This window comes from Piliocolobus tephrosceles, chromosome 7 (genome assembly GCF_002776525.5).
Source record: "Piliocolobus tephrosceles isolate RC106 chromosome 7, ASM277652v3, whole genome shotgun sequence".
Classification (NCBI taxonomy): Eukaryota; Metazoa; Chordata; class Mammalia; order Primates; family Cercopithecidae; genus Piliocolobus; species Piliocolobus tephrosceles.
Window position 1 is genome coordinate 43,905,515 of NC_045440.1, and position 21,325 is coordinate 43,926,839.

The following is a 21,325-nucleotide window of genomic DNA, read 5'->3' on the forward strand; positions in this document are numbered from 1 at the left end:
TTGGGGTGGAGAGTTCTATAGATGTCTATTAGGTCCGCTTGGTGCAGAGATGAGTTCAATTCCTGGATATCCTTGTTAACTTTCTGTCTCGTTGAATCTGCTTTTTGTTATTTATATTCATCTCACATAGATAAAGCTTTATTTACACTACACAGCTTGGAAACTCTGTCATGGATGGATCCGTGAACTGACATTGGGGAGCACATTCAGGACTATGGTGAAAATGGAAATATCTTAAGATCAAAACAGGAGAGATGATTTCTGAGAAACTGCTTTGTGATGTGTGCATACAACTCAGGGAGTTATACCACTTTTCTCATAAGGCAGTATTTGACCATGGTTCCTGTAAACCAAGAGTGATATTTCAGAACACATTGAAGACTATGGCAAAAAGTGAAATATCCTCAAATAGTACACAGAAAGAAATGTTCCAAGAAACTGCTCTCTGATATGTGCATTCATCCCACAGAGTTAAAGCTTACTCTATATTGCCCAGTTTGGAGACTCTGTCCTTGAGATATCTGCGAAGGGATATTTAGTGGCTCCCGGGGGCCTGTGGTGAGCAAGGAAATGTCATCTGTTGAAAAGTGGAGGGAAGCTTTCGGAGCACCTGCTTTGTGATGTGTGTATTCATCTCATAGAGTTAAATCATCCTTTGGATTGAACAGTTTGAAATCACTGTTTCTGTGGAACCTGAGAAAGGACATTTGCGAACGCTCTTTAGAAAATGCTAAAAAAGAAATATCCTCTGATAAAAACCCACAGGAAGCTTTCTGTGAAACTGTTCTGTGTCATGTGAATTGCACTCACACAGTTCATCTTCTCTTTTCATTGAGCAGTAATCTAACACTGTTTCTGTTTAGTGTGCAAAGAGATATTCAGGAGTGCTTTGTGGCTTACAGTGAAAAAGAAAATATGTTCAGATAGAAACTGGAGAGAATATTTCCGAGGAACTGCTTTGTGATGTGTGCTTTCCACTCCGTGTTATACCTCTCTTCTCAGACAGCATCTGGGAAACGCTTTTGAAGAAAAAGGTACCAAGGGATATTTGGGAGCATATTGACACCTGTGGTGAAAAGGGTAATAGCCTCAGACAAATACTGAAAAGAAGCTTTCTGTGAAACTGCTCTGTGATACGTGTATTTGTCTCTTACACATAAATCTTTCTTTACATTACACAGACTGGAAACTCCATCATGGACGGATCCGCAAAGGGATATTCGGGATCACATTCAGATCTATGGTGGAAAAGTAAATATCTTCAGAAAAAAACTGAAGAGAAGCTTTCTGAGAAAATGCTTTGTGATGTGTGCATTCCACTCAGGGAATTATCCGTGTTTTCTCATAAGGCAGTGTTTGAACTCCGTTCCTGTAAAACCGAAAATGTGATATTTTGGAGCGCATTGAAGACTGTGGTGAAACGTGAAATATCCTCAAATAAAACCTAAAGAAGCATTCCAAGAAACTGCTCTGTGATATGCACATTCATCTCACAGAGATAAAGTTTACTCTACATTGCCCAGTTTGGAAACTCTGTCTATGAGGAATCTACGAATGGATATTAAGTGGCACAAGGAGGTCTGTGGTGAGCAAGGGAATGTCTTCCGTTGCAAACTGAAGAGAAGCTTTTTGAGCAACTGCTTTGGGATGTGTGTATTCATTTCATGTTGTTAAATCATTCTTTCGATAGAGCAGTTTGAAATCACTGTTTCTGTGGAAGCTGAGAAAGGACATTTGGGAACGTTCTGTAGAATATGCTGAAAAAGAAACACTCTCAGATAAAAACCAGAAGAAAGCTTTCTGTGAAACTACTCTGTGCCTGTGAATTTCTCTCACTCAGTTAAGCTTCTTTTTTCATTGAGCAGTTTTCTAACACTGTTTATGTAAAACTTGCGTGGGACTTTTGGGAGTGCTTTGAGGTTTATGGTCAAAAAGGAACTATATTCGGATAGAAACTGGAGAGACGTTTTCCGAGGAACTGCTTTGAGACGTGTGCATTCCTCTCACAGTGTTTTGCCTCCTTTCTCATACAGCATCAAGAAACCCTTTTGGAGAAAATAGTACCAAGAGACATTTGGGAGCATATTGACGCCTATGGTGAAAAGGAAAATAGCCTCGGACAAAACCTGGAAAGAAGCTTTTTGTGAAACTGCTCTGTGCTATGTGTATTCACCTCATATAGATAAAGCTTTCTTTATATTACGTAGCTTGGAAACTCTGTCATGGACGGATCCGCAAAGGGACACTCGGAAGCACATTCAGGACTATGGTGAAAAAGGAAATATCTTCAGATAAAAAATGGAAAGAAGCTTTCTATGAATCTGCCTTTTGATGTGTTCATTCATCCCACGTTGATAAAGCTTTGTTTACATTACACAGCCTGGAAACTTCGACATGGACCGATATGCAAAGGAACATTCTGGAGCAAATTCAGGACTATGGTGAAAAAGGAAATGTTTTCAGATTAAAACCAGAGAGAAGGTTTCTGAGAAACTGCTTTGTGATGTGTGCATACCATTCAGGGAGTTACACCTCTTTTCTCATAAGGCAGTGTTTGAACACTTCCTGTAAAACCGAAAAGGTGATATTTCAGAACGCATTGAAGACTATGACAAAAATTTAACTATCCTCAAATAAAACACAGGAAGAAGCACTCAAAAAACTGCTCTCTAATATGTGCATTCATTTTACAGAATTAAAGCTTACTCTACATAGCCCAGTTTGGAAACTGTCTTTGAGGAATCTGTGAAGGGATAGTAAGTGGCGCCCGGTGGCCTGTGGTGAGCAAGGAAATGTCTTCCGATGGGAGAGAAGTGCTCTGAGCAACTGCCTTGTGATGTGTGTATTCATCTCACAGAGTTAAATCATTCTTTGGATTGGGCAGTTTGAAATCACTGTTTCTGTGGAACCTGAGAAAGGACATTTGGGAATGCTCTTTAGAATATGCGGAAAAAGAAATTCTTTGAGATAAAAACTAGAAGGAAGCTTTCTCTGAAACTGCTCTGTGGTGTATGAATTCCACTCGCACAGTTCAGCTTCTCTTGTCATTGAGCAGTATTATAACACTGTGTTTAGTCCTGTGAAATGATATTCAGGAGCGCTATGGGGCTTATGGTGAAAGTGGAAACATCAGATAGAGACTGCAGAGAAGCTTTCAGAGGAGATTCTTTGTGAGGTGAGCATTCCACTCAGAATTATGCCTTCCATAGAGGATTTGGGAATTCCTTTTAGAGAAAAAGTTACCAAGGGACATTCGAGAGTATATGTATGGTCATTGAGAAAAAGGAAATACACTCAGACAAAATCTGGAAAGAAGTTTTCTGTGAAAATCCTTTGTGATAGATATATTTATTCATCTCACATGGATAAAACCTTCTTTATATTACACATTTTAGAAACTCCATAATGGACAGATCTGCGAAGGGAAATTCGGGAGCACATTCAGGCCTTTGGTGAAAAAGGAAATATCTTCAGATAAAAACTGGATAAAAGCATTCTGAGAAACCACTTAGTGATGTGTGCATTCCCCTCAGGGAGTTATACCTCTTTTCCATAAGGCAGTGTGTGAACACCATTCTTGTAAAACCGAAAAAGTGATATTTCAGAGCGCGTTGAAGACTATCGTGAAAAGCGAAATATTATCAAATAAAACCCAGAAAGAAGCATTCCAAGAAAATACTCTCTGATATGTGCATTGATTTCGCAGAGTTAAAGCTTTCTCTATGTTGCCCAATTTGGGATATTTCAGGAGCATATGCAGGACTATGGTGAAAAAGGAAATATCTTCAGATAAAAAATGGAGAGAAACTTTCTGAGAAACTGCTTTGTGATGTGTGCATTCCACTGAGGGAGCTATATCTCTTTTCTCATAAGGCATTGTTTGAACACTGTTCCTGTAAAATCGAAAAAGTGATATTTCAGAGCGCATTGAAGACTATGATGAAAAGTGAAGTTTCCTCAAATAAAACCCAAAGGAAGCATTCCAATAAACTGCTGTCTGTTAAGTGCATTCATTTCACAGGGTTAAATCTTACTCTACATTGTCCAGTTTGGAAACTCTGTCTTTGAGGAATCTGAGAAGGGATATTAAGTGCCACCTGGAGTCCTGTGGTGAGCAAGGGAAAGTCTTCCGTTGAAAACTGCAGAGAAGCTTTCTGAGCAACTGCTTTGTGATGTTTGTATCCATTTCATAGAGTTAAATCATCCTTAGGATTGAGCAGTTTGAAATCACTGTTTCTGTGGGGTCTGAGAGGGGACATTTGGGAATGCTCTTTAGAAAATGCTAAAAAAGAAATACCCTCTGATAAAAACGAAAAGGAAGCTTTCTGTGAAACCGCTCTGTGTCGTGTGAATTCCACTCACACAGTCCAGATTCACATTTCATTGAGCAGTATTCTAACAGTGTTTTTGTTTAGCGTGTGAAGGGCTATTCGGGAGCACTTCGAGGCTTGTGGTGAAAAACAAAATATGTTCAGATAGAAACAGGAGAGATGCTTTCTGAGAAACTGCTTTGTGATGTGTGCATTCCACTCACAGTGTTATACCTAACCTCTCATACAGCATCATGGAAACCCTTTTGGAGAAAAAGGTACCAAGGGATATTCGGGAGCATATTGACACCTATGGTGAAAATGAAATAGCTTCAGACAAATACTGGAAAGAAGATTTCTGTAGAACTGCTCTGAGCTATGTGTTTTCATCTCACATACATAAAGCTTTCTTTACATTACACAGTTTGGAAACTCTGTCATGGACGGATCCATGAATGGACATTCGGAAGCACATTCAGGCCTGTGGTGAAAAAGGAAATATCTTCAGATAAAAAGTGAAGAGAAGATTTCTGAGAAAATGCTTTGTGACGTGTGCATTTCACTCACAGTGTTATACCTCTTTTCTCATACAGTATCGGTTAAACCCTTTAGGAGAAAAAGGTACCAACTGATAATCGAGAGCATATTGAAGCATATGGAGAAAAGGGAAATGACCTCACACAAAAACCGGAAAGAAGCTTTCTGTGAAACTGCTCTATGTTATGTGTATTCATCTCACATATATAAAGCTTTCTTTACATTACACTGCTTGGATACTCTGTCATGGACAGATCCATAAAGGGACATTCTGTAACCCATTCAGGACTATGGTCAAAAAGGAAATATCTTCAGATAAAAACTAGAGAGAGGCTTTCTGAGAAACTATTTTGTGATGTATGCATTCCATTCAGGGAGTTATACTTCTTTTCTCATAAGGCAGTGTTTGAACATTGTTCCTGTAAAACTGAAAAAGTGATATTTCATAGCGCATTGAAGACTATGGTGAAAAGTGAAATATCCTCAAATAAAACAGAAAGAAGCGTTCCAAGAAACTTTTCTCTGATATGTGCATTCATTTCACAGAATTAAAGGCCTGTGGTGAGCAAGGAAATGTATTCCAGTGAAAACTGGAAAGAAGATTTATGAGCAACTGCTTTGTGATATGTGTATTCATCTCATAGAGATAAATCATTCTTTGGATTGAGCAGTTTGAAATCACTGCTTCTGTGGAATCTGAGGAAAGACATTTGGGAATGCTCTTTAGAATATGGAGAAAGAATATCCTCAGATAAAAACCAGAAGGAAGCTTTCTGTAAAACTGCTATGTGTCAAGTGAATTACTCTCATTCAGTTTAGCTTCTCTTTTCATTCAGCAGTTTTCTAACACTGTTTTTGTTTAGTGTGCGAAGAGCTTTTTGGGAGCGCTTTGAGGCTTACAGTGAAAAAGGAAATATGATCAGATAGAAACTGGAGTGTAGCTTTCCAAGGAGCTGCTTCGTGATGTGTGCATTCCACTCACAGAGTTATACCTTTCTTCTCATAGAGGACTGAGGACACCCTTTTGGAGAAAATGCTACCAAGGGTCATTCAGTAGTATATGGATGGCTATTGTGAAAAAGTAAATATTCTCAGACAAAAACTGGAAAGATTATTTCTGTGAAAATGCTTTGTGATAGATATGTTTATTTATCTCACATAGATAAAACTTCCCTTATGTTACACAGTTTAGAAACTCCGTCATGGACGGATCTGTGAAGGTCCATTAAAAAGCACATTCAGGACTATGGTGAATAAGAAAATATCTTCAGATAAAAACTGGAAAGAAGCTTTCTGTGAATCTGTTTTTGTTATGTTTATTCATTTTACATAGATAAAGCTTTCTTTACATTACACAGCCTAGAATCTCCGTCATGGACAAATCCACAAAAGGACATTCAGGACCACATTCAGGACTATGGTGAAAATGGAAATATTTTCAGATAAAAACTGGAGAAAAGCTTTCTGAGAAAGTGCTTTGTGATGTGTGCATTTCCCTCAGGGAGTAGTTATACTTCTTTTCTCATAAGGCAGTGTTTGAACACTGTTCATGGAAAACCAAAAAACTGCTATTTCGGAGCGCATTGAAGACTATGTTGAAAAGAGAAATATCCTCAAACAAAAACCAGAAAAAAGTGTTCCAGGAAGCTGCTCTCTGATATGTACATTCATTTCACAGAGTTAAAGCTTGCTCTACATTGCCCAGTTTGGAAACTCTGTCTTTGAGGAATCTGCAAGGGCATAAATGGCGCCCGGGGGCCTGTGGTGTACAAGAAAAACTCTTCCGTTGAAAACTGTGGAGAAGCTTTCTGAGCAACAGCCTGTGATGAGTGTTTTCATCTTACAGAGTTGAATCATTCTTTGGATTGAGCAGTTTGAAATCACTGTTTCTGTGGAACCTGAGAAAGGACATTTGGGAATGCTCATTAGAATATGCGGAAAAAGAAATACCCTCAGATAAATATCAGAAGGAAGCTTTCTGTGAAATGGCTCTGTGTCGTGTGAATTCCACTCACACAGTTCAGCTTCTTTGTTCATTTAGCAGTATTCTGACACTGTTTTTGTTTAGTCTGTGAAGGCGTATTTGGAAGCACTTTGAGGCTTATGGTGAAAAGCAAAATATCTTCATATAGAATCTGGAGAGAAGCTTTCCAAAGAGCTGCTTTGTGAAGCGTGCACTGCACTCACAGAGTTATAACTTTCTTCTCATAGAGGATTGGGGAATCTTTTTTGGAAAAAAAAGCTACCAAGGGACATTCGGGAGTACATGGACGGATATGGTGAAAAAGGAAATATCCTCAGACAAAAACTGGAAAGAAGCTTTCTGTGAAACTGCTCTGTGATAGATATGTATATTCATCTCACAAAGATGAAACTTTCTTTATAGTACGCAGTTTGGAAACTCCGTCATGGACGGATCCACGAAGGGACATTCGGGAGCACATTCAGGCCTATGGTGAAAATGGAGATATCTTCAGATAAAAATTGGAGAGAAGCTTTCCGAGAAACTGAGTTGTGATGTGTGCATTCCACTCAAGGAGTTATACCTCTTTTCTCCTAAGGCAGTGTTTAAACACTGTTCCTGTAAAACCGAGAAATTGATATTTCAGAGCATATTGAAGACTATGGCGAAAGTGAAATATCCTGAAATAAAACCTAGAAAGAAGCATTGCAAGAAGCTGATCTCTGATATGTGCATTCATTTCACAGAGGTAAAGCTTACTCTACATTGCCCAGTTTGGAAACTCTGTCATAGAGGAATCTGCAAAGGGATATTAAGTGGCTCCCAGATGCCTGAAGTGAACAAGGAAATATCTTTCATTGAAAACTGGACAGAAGCTTTCTGAGAAACTGCTTTCTGAGGTGTGGATTCCACTCAGGGAGCTATACCTCTTTTCTCATAAGGCAGTGCTTGAACTCTGTTCCTGTAAAACCGGGAAATTGATATTTCGGAGCACATTGAAGACTATGGCGAAAGGTGAAATATCCTGAAATGAAACCTAGAAAGAAGCGTTGCAAGATGCTGTTCTCTGATATGTGCATTCATTTCACAGAGGTAAAGCTTACTCTACATTGCCCAGTTTGGAAACTCTGTCATTGAGGAATCTGCGAAAGGATATTAAGTGGCGCCCAGACACCTGTGATGAGCAAGGAAATGTCTTCCGATGAAAACTGGAAAGAAACTTGCTGAGCAACTGCTTTGTGATGTGTGTATTCATCTCATAGAGTTAAATAATTATTTGAGTTGAGCAGTGTGAAATCACTGTTTCTGTGGAATCTGGCAAAGATCACTTGGGAACGCTCTTTAGAATATGGAGAAAGAAAAATCCTCAGATAAAAACCAGAATGAAGCTTTCAGTGAAACTTCTATCTGTCATGTGAATTCCTCTTGCTCAGTTAAGCCTCTCTTTTCATTGAGCAGTTTTCTAACACTGTTTATGTTTAGCGTGTGAAGGGATATTCGGGAGTGCTTTGAGGCTTATGGTGAAAAAGGATATATGTTCAGATGGAAACGATAGAAACTTTCCAAAGAACTGTTTTGTGACGTGTGCATTCCATTCACATTGTAATACCTCTCTTCCCCTAGAGGATTGGGGAATCCCTTATGGAGAAAAAACTACCAAGGGTCATTTGGGAGTATGTGGACAGCAGTGGTGAAAAAGGAAATATACTCAGACAAAAACTGGAAAGAAGTTTCTGTGAAACTGCTTTGTGATAGATATGTTTATTCATCTCACATAGATAAAACTTTCTTTATATTATGCAGGTGGGAAACTCCGTCATGGACAGCTCTGCGAAGGGACATTAGGGAGCACATTCAGGCCTAGGGTGAAAATGAAAATATCTTCAGATAAAAACTGGACAGAAGTTTTCTGAGAAACTGCTGTGTGATGTGTGCATTCCACTCCGGGAGTTATACCTCTTTCTTACAGGGCAGTGTTTTAACACCGCTCCTGTAAAACCGAAAATTTGATATTTTGGAGCGCATTGAAGACTATGGCGAAAAGTGAAATATCCTCAAATAAAACCCAGAAAGAAGCGTTCCAGGAAACTTCTCTCTGATATGTGCATTCCTTTCACAGAGTGAAAGTTTACTCTATGTGACCCAGTTTGAAAACTCTGTCTCTGAGGAATTTGCGAAGGGATATTAAGTTGTGCCCGGAGGGCTGTGGTAAGCAAGAAAGTGACTTCCATTGAAAACTGGAGAGAAGCTTTCTGAGCAACTGCTTTTTGATGTGTGTATTCCTTTCATAGAGTTAAACCATTCTTTGGATTGAGCAAGTTCAAATCACTGTTTCTGTGGAATCTGAGGAAGGACATTTGGGAACGCTTTTTAGAATATGGAGAAAGAAATATCCTCAGATAAAAACCAGAAGGAAGGTTTCGGTGAAACTGCTATGTGTTGTGTGAATTCCTATCACTCAGTTAAGCTTCTCTTTTCATTGGGCAGTTTTCTAACACTGTTTATGTTTAACGTGCAAAGGGATATTTGGAAGCACTTTGAGGCTTACAGTGAAAAAGGAAATAAGTTCAGATAGAAAATGGAGAGAAGCTTTCCGAGGAACTGCTTTGTGGCGTGTGCATTCCACTCACAGTGCTTTACCTCTCTTCTCATACAGCATTGGTGAAACCCTTTTGGAGAAAAAGGTACCATGGCATATCCGGGAGCATATTGACGTCTATGGTGAAAAAGGAAATAGCCTCAGACAAAAACTGGAAAGGAGCTTTCTGTGAATCTCTTTCCTGCTACATTTATTCATCTCACATAGATGAAGCTTCCTTTACATTAGGAAGCTTGGAAACTCCGTCATGGACGGATCTGCGAAGGGACATTCGGGAGCATATTCAGGACTATGGTGAAAAAGGAAATATCTTCAGATAAAAAGCAGAGAGAAACTTTCTGAGAAACTGCTTTGTGATGTGTGCATTCCACTCAGAGAGTTGTACCTCTTTTCTAATAAGACATTGTGTGAACACGGATACAGTAAAATCTTAAAAGTGATATTTTGTAGTGCATTTGAAGACTGTGGCGAAAAGTGAACTATCCTCAAATAAAACCCAGAAAGAAACGTTCCAGGAAACTGCTCTCTGATATGTGCATTCTTTTCAGTGAGTTAAAGTTTACTCTACATTGCCCAGTTTGGAAATCTGTCTTTGAGAAATCTGCGAAGTGGCACCCGGAGGCCTGTGGTGAGCAAGGAAATGTCATACCTTGAAAACTGGAGAGAAGCTTTCTGAGTAACTGCTTTGTGATATGTGTATTCATCTCTTGGAGTTAAATCATTATTTGGATTGAGTAGTTTGAAATCACTGTTTCTGTGGAACCTGAGAAAGGACATTTGGGAACGCTCTTCAGAACATGCTGAAAAAGGAATACCCTGAGATCAAAACCAGAAGGGAGCTTTCTGTGAAATTGCTCTGTGTTGTGTGAATTTCTCTCGCACAGTTAAGCTTCTCTTTTCTTGGAGCAGTATTCTAATGCTTTGTTTAGACTGTGAAGGAAAATTTGGGAGCAATTTGAGGCTTACAGTGAAAATGGAAATATGTTCAGATAGAGACTGAAGAGAATCTTTCCGACGTGTGTATTCCACTCACAGAGTTTTTTGACGTGTGTATTCCACTCACAGAATTATACCTTTCTTCTTATAGAGGATTGGGGAATCTTTTTGGAGAAAAAGCTACCAAAGGACGTTCGGGAGTATATGAATGGCTATGGTGAAAAAGGAAACATCCTCAGACAAAAACTGGAAAGAAACTTTCTGTGAAATGGCTTTGTGATAGATATGTTTATTCATCTCACATTGATAAAACTTTCCATACATTACGCAGCTTGGAAAATCTGTCATGGACGGATCCGAGAAGGGACATTCGATATCACATTCAGGACTATGGTGAAAAAAGAAAGATCTTCAGATGAAAACCTGAAAGAAATTTTCTGTGTATCTGCTTTTTGCTACGTTTATTAATCTCACATAGGTAAAGCTTTCTTTACATTAGACAGCTTGGAAACTCAGTCAGGGACGGATTTGTGAAGGTACATTTGGGAGCACATTCTGGACTACGGTGAAAAAGGAAATATATTCAGATATGAACTGGAGAGAATCTTTCTGAGAAAGAGCTTTGTGATGTGGGCATTCCACTCAGGGAGTTTTATCTCTTTTCTCAAAAGGCAGTGTTTAAACAATGTGCCTTCAAAACCGAAAAAGTGATCTTTTGGAGCGCATTGAAGACTATGGCGAAAAGTGAAATATCCTCAGATAAAACCCAGAAAGAAGCGTTCCAAGAAACTGCTCTCTGATATATGCATTCATTTCACAGAGTTAAAGCTTACTCTACATTGCCCGGATTGGAATCTTTGTATTTGAGGAATCTGCAAAGTGATATTAAGTGGGGCCCGGCGGCCTGTGGTGAGAAAGAAAATGTCATCCAATGAAAACTGTAGAGAAATGTTTTGAGCAACTGCTTTGGGGTGTGTGTATTCATTGCATAGAGTTAAATCATTCTTTGGACAGAGCAGTTTGTGATTTGCTTTCTAGGAAACTGATTTGCTTTCCAGGCTCACCAGGGCGAGTATTAAAGGACCAGCCAGTAGGCAAGGCTAGGAGCAAAACTGCAAATTTATTTTTCTTGGTCACCTAGCTTCAGGGAAGAAGGTGTGGAGGGTGAGGTCTGTCGGCCTCTGGCAAAGTAGGCTGAGAGAGTCTCCCAGTGGAGCTCTCCAGCGAAGTTCCTGCAGTCCCGACAGGAGTGGGGACTGAGGAAGTGCGCGCCGCACGCCCGCCGGGAGCGGCCTTTATGTCCTGGGCCTGGGAGTGGGAGGGCAGTGGGCGGGACATAGGTGGGTTGGGGGCCGGGCGGTAGGCGTGGCTAGGCGGGTTCCGGTTTTTCTCCGTTGGAAGTCGGGTTGCCCCTGCGCAGTCGACCTGTGTCTTTCCCGGGCACGGGAAAGTTGATGGTGAAGAACCCAGAACTGCGCCATCTTGCCTCCGTTCATCCAAAGAGTTTGAAATCACAGTTTCTGTGGAACCTGAGAAAGGACTTTTGGGAACGCTCTTTAGAATATACTGAAAAAGAATTTCCATTGGGTGTAAATCAGCAGGAAGCTTTCTATGAGACTGCTATATGTCGTGTGAATTCCTCACGCTCAGTTAAGCTTCTTTTTTCATTGAGGAGTTTTCTAACACTGTTTATGTTTAGTGTGCGAAGGGATATTTGGAGGGATTTGAGGCTTATGGTGAAAAAGGAAATATGTTCAGATAGAAACTGGAGAGAAGCTTTCTGAGGAACTGTTTTGTGATGTGTGCATTCCACTCACAGTGTTATACATCTCTTCTCAAACAGCATCAGGGAAACCCTTTCTGTGATACTGTTCTGTGATATGTGTATTCATCTCACATAGATAAAGCTTTCTCTACATTATGCAGCTTGGAAACTCAGTCATGAGTGAATTTGTGAAGGGATAGTTGGGAACACATTCAGAACCATGTTGAAAAAGGAAAATTTTCAGATAAAAACTGGAAAGAATATTTCTGTGAATCTGTTTCTTACTATGTTTATTCATCTCACATAGATAAACTTTCTTTATATTATTCAGTTTGGAAACTCTGGCTTTCAGGAATCTCTGCAGGGATCGTATTGGCACCCTGAGGCCTGAGGTGAGCAAGGAAATGTCTTCCATTGAAAACTGGAGAGAAGCTTTCTGAGCAACTGCTTTGTGATGTGTGTATTCATCTCATAGAGTTAAATCATTCTTTGGATTGAGCAGTTTGAAATCACTGTTTCTGTGGAACCTGAAAAAGGACATTTGGGAATGCTCTTAAGAATATGCTGAAAAATAAATACCCTCCGTTAAAAACCAGTAGGAATCTTTCTGTGAAACTGCTCTGTGTCATATGAATTCCACTTGCAGAGTTAAGCTTTTCATTTCATTGAGCAGTATTCTAACACTATTTTAATTTAGTCTGCAAAGGGATATTCGGGAGTGCTTTGAGGCTTGTGGTGAAAATAGAAATATCTTCAGATAGAAACTGGAGAAAGGCTTTCCGGGGAGTTGCTTTGTGACATGCGCATTCCACTCACAGGGTTATACTTTTCTTCTCATAGAAGATTGGGGAATCACTTTTGAAGAAAAAGCTACCAAGGGATATTCGGGAGTATATGGATGGCTATGGTGAAAAAGGAAATATCCTCAGACAAAAAATGGAAAGAAGCTTTCTGTGAAACTGCTTAGTGATAAATATGTTTATTCACGTCACATAGATAAAGCTTTCTTTCTATTAGGCAGTTTGGATATTCCGTCATGGACAGATCTGCAAAGGGACATTCGGGAACACCTTCAAGCCTATGATGAAAAAGGAAATATCTTCAGATTAAAACTGGATAGAAGCTTTCTGAGAAAATGCTTTGTGATGTGTGCATTCCACTCAGGGAGTTATACCTATCTTCTCAAAGAGGATTGGGGAATCCCTTTTGGAGAGAAAGCTACCAAGGAACATTCGGGAGTATATGGATGGCTATGATGGAGATGGAAATATCCTCAGACAAAAACTGGAAAGAAGCTGTCTGTGAAACTCCTTTGTGATAGATTTGTTTATTCATCTCACATTTTTCAAACTTTCTTTACATTACGCAGCTTGGAAACTAGGTCATGGATGGATCTGCAAAGGGACATTTTGGAGCACTTTCAGGACTATAGTGAAAATGGAAATATCTTCAGATAAAACTGGACAGATGTTTTCTAAGAAACTGCTTTGTGATGTGTGCATTCCACTCAGGGCTTATGCCTCTTTTCTCATAAGGCAGCGCTTGAACACTGTTCCTGTAAAACCGAAAAAGTGGTATTTTGGAGCTCATGGAAGACTATGGCGAAAGTGAAATATCCTCAAATAAAACCCAGAAAGAAACGTTCCAAAAAACTGCTCCCTGGTATGTGATTCATTTCACAGATGTTAAGCTTACTCTACATTGCCCAGTTTGGAAACTCTGTCTTTGAGGAATCTGCGAAGGGACATAAAGTGGAACCCCGGAAGCCTGTGGTGAGCAAGGAAATGTCTTCCATTGAAAACTGGAGGGTAGCTTTCTGAACACCTGCTTTGTTATGTATGTATTCATCTAATAGAGTTAAATCATCCTTAGGATTGAGCATTTTCAAATCACTGTTTCTGTGGAAACTGAGAAAGAACATTTGGGAATGCTATTTAGAAAATGCTAAAAAAGAACTATCTTTTGATAAAAACCAGAAGGAAGCTTTCTGTGAAACTGCTCTGTGTCGTGTGAACTCCACTCAAACAGTTAAGCCTCTCTTTTCAATGAGCAGTTTTCTATCACTGTTTAGGTTTAGCATGTGAAGGGATATTCCAGAACGCTTTGAAGCTTACAGTGAGAAAGGAAATATGTCCTGACAGAAACTGGAGAGAATCTGTCCGAGGTGCTGCCTTGTGACTTTGCATTCCACTCACAGAATCCTACCTTTCTCCTCATAGAGGATTGGAGAATCCCTTTTGGAGAAAAAGCTACCAAGAGACATTCAGGAGTGTATGGACGGCTATGGTGAAAAAGGGAATATCCTTAGACAAAAACTGGAAAGAAGCTTTCTGTGAAACTGCTTTGTGATATATATGTTTATTCCTCTCACATAGATAAAACTTTCTTTACACTATGCAGTTTGGAAACTCTGTCATGGATGGATCTGCGAAGCGACATTCCACAGCCCATTCAGGCCTATGGTGAAAAAGGAAATATCTTCAGAGAAAAACTGTAGAAAGGCTTTCTGAGAAACTGCTTTGTGATGTGTGCATTCCACTCAGGGAGATATGCCTCTTTTCTCATAAGGCAGTGTTTGAACACTGTTCCTGTAAAACCAAAAAAGTGGTTTTCCAGAGCTCATTGAAGACCATGGCAAAAAGTGAAATATTCTCAAATAAAACCCAGAAAGAAGCATTCCAAGAAACTGCTCTCTGATATGTGCATTCAATTCACAGAGTTAAAGCTTACTCTACATTGTCCAGTTTGGAAACTCTGTCTTTGAGGAATCTCCAAAGGGATATTAATTGGCCCCCGAATGCCTGTAGTGAACAAGGAAATATCTTCCGTTGAAAACTGGATAGAAGCTTTCTGAGAAACTGCTTTGTGAGGTTTGGATTCCACTCAGGGAGTTATACCTCTTTTCTCATAAGGCAGTGTTTGAACTCTGTTCTGTAAAACCGAGAAATTGATATTTCGGAGCACATTGAAGACTATGGTGAAAGGCGAAATGTACTGAAATAAAACCTAGAAAGAAGCATTGCAAGAAGCTGTTCTCTGATATGTGCATTCATTTCACAGAGTTAAAGTGTACTCTACGTTGCCAAGTTTGGAAACTCTGTCATTGAGGAATCTGCAAAAGGATATTAAGTGGCGCCCAGACGTCTGTGATTGGCAAGGAAATGTCTTCCGATGAAAACTGGAAAGAAACTTGCTGAGCAAATGCGTTGTGATGTGTGTATTCATCTCACAGAGTTAAATAATTCCTTGTGTTGAGCAGTTTGAAATCACTGTTTCTGTGGAATCTGGGAAAGGATATTTGAGAACGCTCTTTAGAATATGGAGAAACAAAAATCCTCAGATAAAAACCAGAAGAAAGCTTTCAGTGAAACTTCAATATGTTGTGTGAATTCTTCTTGCTCAGTTAAGCCTCTCTTTTCATTGAGCAGTTTTCTAACACTGTTTATGTTTAGCGTGCGAAGGGATATTCAGAAGCACTTTAAGGCTTGGGTGAAAAAGAAAATATGTTCAGATAGAAATTGGGGAGAAGCTTTCCGAGGAACTGCTTTGTGACATGTGCATTCTACTCATAGTGTTATACCTCTGTTATCATAGAGCATCAGGGAAACCCTTTTGAAGAAAAAGGTACGAAGATGTGTTTGGGAGCATATTTATGCCTATAGTGAAAAGGGAAATAGCCCCAGACAAAAACTGGAAAGAAACTTACTGTGAAACTGCTCTGTGATATGTGTATTCATCTCACATAGATAAAGCTTTTTTATATTACGCAGCTTGGAAAATCCGTCATGGACAGATCCACGATGGGATATTCAGGTTCACATTCAGGACTAGGTTAAAAAAGGAAGTATCATCAGATAAAAACAAGAAAGAAGCTTTCTGTGAGTCTGTTTTTTGCTATGTTTATTCAGTTCACATAAATAAAGATTTCTTTACATTACGCAGCTTGGAAACTCTGTCATTGTGAAATCCGCAATGGGACATTTGGGAGCACAGTCGGGACTATGGTGAAAAAGAAAATATCTGCAGATAAAAACTGGAAAGAAGCTATCTGTGAACCTGCTTTTGCTATATTTATTCATCTTACATAGATAAAACTTTCTTTATATTATGCAGTTTTGAAACTGCATCATGGGCAGATTCGTGAAGGGATATTTGGGAGCACATTCAGGCCTATGGTGGAAAAGGAAATATCCTCAGATAACAACTGGAGAGAAGCCTTCTGAGAAACTCCTTTGTGATGTGTGCATTCAACACAGTGAGTTATACCTCTTTTCTCAAAGGCAGTTTTTGAACACCGTTCCTGTATAAACGAAAAAGTGTTATTTCGGAGCGCATTGAACACGATGGCGAAAAGTGAAATAGCCTCAAATAAAACCCAGAGAGAAGCGCTCCAAGAAACTGCTCTCTGATATGTGCATTCATTTCACAGAATTAAAGCTTACTCTACATTGTCCAGTTTGGAAACTCTGTCTTTGAGGAATCTGCAAAGAGATAGTAAGTGGCGCGCGGAGGTCTGTGGTGACCAAAGAAATGTCTTCCTTTGAAAACTGGAGAGAAGCTTTCTGAGCAACTGCTTTGCCATAGATATGTCTATTCATCTCACATAGATAAAACTTTCTTTATATTATGCAGTTTGGAAACTCTGTCATGGACATATCCGTGAAGAGACATTTGGGAGAACATTCAGGCCTATGGTGAAAAACAAAATATCTTCATATAAAAACTGGAGAGAAGCTTTCTGAGAAACTGCTTTGTGATGTGTGTATTCATCTGATAGAGTTAAACCATTCTTTGTATTGTGCAGTTTCAAATCACTGTGTCTGTGGAATCTGAGGAAGGACATTTTGGAATGCTCTTTAGAATGTGGAGAAAGAAACGTCCTCCAATAAAAACCTGAAGGAAGATTTCTTTGAAACTGCTTTGTGTCGTGTGAATTCCAGTCGCACAGTTAACTTTCTCTTTTCATTGAGCAGCATTCTAACACTGTTTTTGATTAGTCTGTGAAGGGATATTCATCAGCACTTTGAGGCTTATGGTGAAAACGGAAATATCTTCAGATAGAAACTGCAGAGAAGATTTCCAAGGAGCTGCTTTGTGATGTGTGCATACCAATCACAAAGTTATACTTTTCTTCTCATAGAGAGTTGGGGAATCCCTTTTGGAGGAAAAGCTACCAAGGGACATTCGGGAGTATATGGATGGCCATGGTGAAAAAGGAAATATCGTCACACATTAACTGAAAAGAAGCTTTCTGCGAAACTGCTTGTGAGAAATATGTTTATTCATCTCACATAGATAAAACTTTCTTTATATTATGCGGTTTGGAAACTCCGTCATGGACGGATCTGTGAAGGGACATTCAGGAGCACATTCTGCCATATGGTGAAAAAGGAAATATCTTCAGATAAAAACTGGAGAGAAATTTTCTGAGAAACTGCTTTGTGATGTGTGCATTCCACTCAGGGAGTTATACCTCTTTTCCCATAAGGCAGTGTTTGAACACTGTTCCTGTAAAACCGAAAAAGGAATATTTCAGAACGCATGGAAGACTATGGCAAAAAGTGAAATAGCCTCACATAAAACCCAGAGAGAAGCGTTCCAAGAAACTGCTCTCTGATATGTGCATTCATTTCATAGAGTTAAAGCTTATTCTATGTTGCCCAGTTTGGAAACTCTGTCTTTGAGTAATCTGTGAAGGGGTATTACGTGGCTCCCGGAGGCTTGTAGTGAGCAAGGAAATATCTTGTGATGAAAATTGGATAGAAGCTCTCTGAGCAACTGCTTTGTGATGTGTGTATTCATCTCATAGTGCTAAAGCATATTTGGATTCAGCAGTTTGAAATCACTGTTTCTGTGGATTCTGAGAGAGGACATTTGGGAACTCTCTTTATAATATGGAGAAAGCCTTTTTTGTGAAACTCTTCTGTTATATGTGTATTCATCTCACATAGGTAAAACTTTCTTTATATTATGCAGTTTGGAAACTGTCTCCTGGACTGATCCACTAAAGGATATTCCGGATCACATTCAGGCCAGTGGTAAAAAAGTAAATATCTTCAGATAAAAACTGCAGAGAAGCTTTCTAGGCAACTGCTTTGTGATGTGTGTATTCATCTCATAGAGTTAATTCATTATTTGGATTGAGCAGGTTGAAGTCACGGTTTCTGTGGAATCTGAGAAAGGACATTTGGGAACACTCTTTAGAATATGGTGAAAAAGAAATACCCTCAGATAAAAATCAGAAGGAAGCTTTCTGTGAAACTGTTCTGTGTCATATGAATTCCACTCGCTCAGTTCAGCTTCTCTTTTCATTGAGCAGTATTCTAACATTGTTTTTGTTTAGTCTGTGAAGGGATATTTGGGAGCACTTTGAGACTTATGGTGAAAAAGGAAGTTTATTCAGATAGAAAATGGAGAGAAGCTTTCCGAGGAGCTACTTTGTGACGTGTGCATTCCAATCACCGAGTTATACCTTTCTTCTCATAGAGGATTGGGGAATCCCTTTTGGTGGAAAAGCTACCAAGGGACATTAGAGTATATGGACAGATACGGTGAAAAAGGAAATATCCTCGGACAAAAGCAGGAAAGAAGCTTTCTGTAAAACTGCTTAGTGAGAGATATGTTTATTCATCTCACATAGATAAAACTTTCTTTATATTATGCAGTTTGATAACTCCATCATAGGCAGATCTGTGAAGGGACATTCGGGAGCACATTCCATCCTATGGTGAAAAAGGAAATGTCTTCAGATAAAAACTGGAAAAAGCTCTCTGTGAATCTGATTTTTGCTATGTTTATTCATTTCACATAGATAAAACTGTCCTTATATTATGCAGTTTGGAGATTCCATCATGAACAGACCCGCGAAGGGACATTCGGAAGCACATTCAGGTCTATGGTGAAAAACATAATATCTTCAGATAAAAACCAGAGAGAAGCTTTCTGAAAAACTGCTTTGTGACGTGAATATTCATCTCATAGGGTTAAACCATTCTTTGAATTGAGCAGTTTGAAATCACTGTACCTGTGGAATCTAAGAGAGGACCTTTGGGAATGCTCTTTTGAATATGGAGAAAGAAATATCCTCAAATAAAAACCAGAAGTAAGGTTTCTGTGAAACTGCTACACATCGTGTGAATTACTCGTGCTCAGTTAAGCTTCTCTTTTCATTCAGCGGTTTTCTAATACTATTTATGTTTAGCATGCTAAGGGATATTTGGGAGTGCGTTGAGGCTTACGGTGAAAAAGGAAATATGTTCAGATAGAAAATGGAGAGAAGCATTCCAAGGAACTGCTTTGTGATGTATGCATTCGACTCACAGTGTTATAACTCTCTTCTCATACAGCACTGGGAAACCCTTTCTGTGAAACTGTTCTGTGATATGTGTATTCATCCCACAAAAATAAAAATTTTTTTACATTACGCAGCTTGAAAACTCTGTCATGGATGGATCTGCAAAGGGATGATGGGTAGCACATTCCAGACTATGGGGAAAAAGGAAATATCTTCAGATAAAAACTGGAAAGAAGCTTTCTGTGAATCTGATTTTTGCTATATTTTTTCATCTCACATAGAAACAATTTTCTTTATATTACACAGTTTGGAAATTCCATCATGGACGTATCTGCGAAGAGACATTCAGGATCACATTCAGGCCTATGGTGAAAAAGGAAATAACTTCAGATAAAAACTAGAGAGAAGCTTTCTGAGAAACTGCTTTGTGATGTGTGTATTCATCTCATAGAGTTAAACCATTCCTTGTATTGAGCAATTTCAAACCACTGGTTCTGTGGAATCTGAGGAAGGACATTTTGAAACACTCTTTAGAATATGGAGAAAGAAATATCCTCCTATAAAAACCAGAAGGAAGCTTTCTGTGAAACTGCTGTGTGTCGTGTGAATTCCTCTCACTCAGTTAACTTCTCTTTTCATTGAGCTGTTTTCTAACACTGTTTATGTTTAGCATACGAACTGATATTAGGGAGCGCTTTGAGGCTTATGGTGAAAAAGGAAAAATGTTCAGATAGAAACTGGAGAGAAGCTCTCCAAAGAACTGCTTTGTTACGTGTGCATTCCACTCACAGTGTAATATCTCTCTTCTCATACAGCATCAGGGAAACCCTTTCTGTGAAACTGTTCTGTGATATGTATATTCATCTCACAAAGGTAAAATTTTCTTTACATTACGCAGCTTGAAAACACTGTCATGGACAGATCTGCGAAGGGATGTTTGGGAGCACATTCAGGACCCTGGTGAAAGAGAAAATATCTTCAGATAAAAACTGGAAAGAAGCTTTCTGTGAATCTGATTTTTGCTATATTTATTCATCTCACATAGATAAAACTTTTCTTATATTAGGCAGTTTGGAAATTCCGTCATGGATGTACACGCGAAAAGACAATCAGGAGCACAATCAAGCCTATAGTGAAAAAGAAAATATCTTCAGATAAAAACTTGAGAGAAGCTTTCTAAGAAACTGCTTTGTGATGTGTGCATTCATCTGACAGAGTTAAACCATTCTTTGTATTGAGTAGTTTCAAATCGCTGTTTCTGTGGAATCTGAAGAAGGACATTTTGGAACGGTCTTTAGAACATGGAGAAAGAAATATCCTCCTATAAAAACCAGAAGGAAGCTTTCTGTGAAACTGTACTGTGTCGTATGAATTTCACTCGCACAGTTCAGCTTCTCTTTTCAATGAGGAGCATTCTAACACTATTTTTGTTTAGTCTGTGAAGGGATATTCAGGAGCACTTTAAGGCTTATGGTGGAAACGGAAATATCTTCAGATAGAAACTGGAGTGAAGTTTTCCGAGGAGCTGCTTTGTGATGTGTGCATACCAATCACAAAGTTATACCTGTCTTTCATAGAGGATTGGGGAAATCCTTTTGGAGGAAAAGCTACCAAAGGACCTTCAGGAGTATATGGACGGCTATGGTGAAAAAGGAAATATCATCAGACAAAAACTGGAAAGAAGCTTTCTGTGAAACTGCTTTGTGATAGATCTGTTTATTCATCTCACATAGATAAAACTTTCTTTATATTATGCAGTTTGGAAACTCCGTCATGGACGGATCCGCGAAGGGGCATTCAGGAGCACATTCAGGCTGATGGTGAAAAAGAAGATATCTTCTGATAAAAACAGGATGAAGCTTTTTGAGAAACTGCTTTGTGATGTTTGCATTCCACTCAGGGAGTTATACCACTTTTCTCA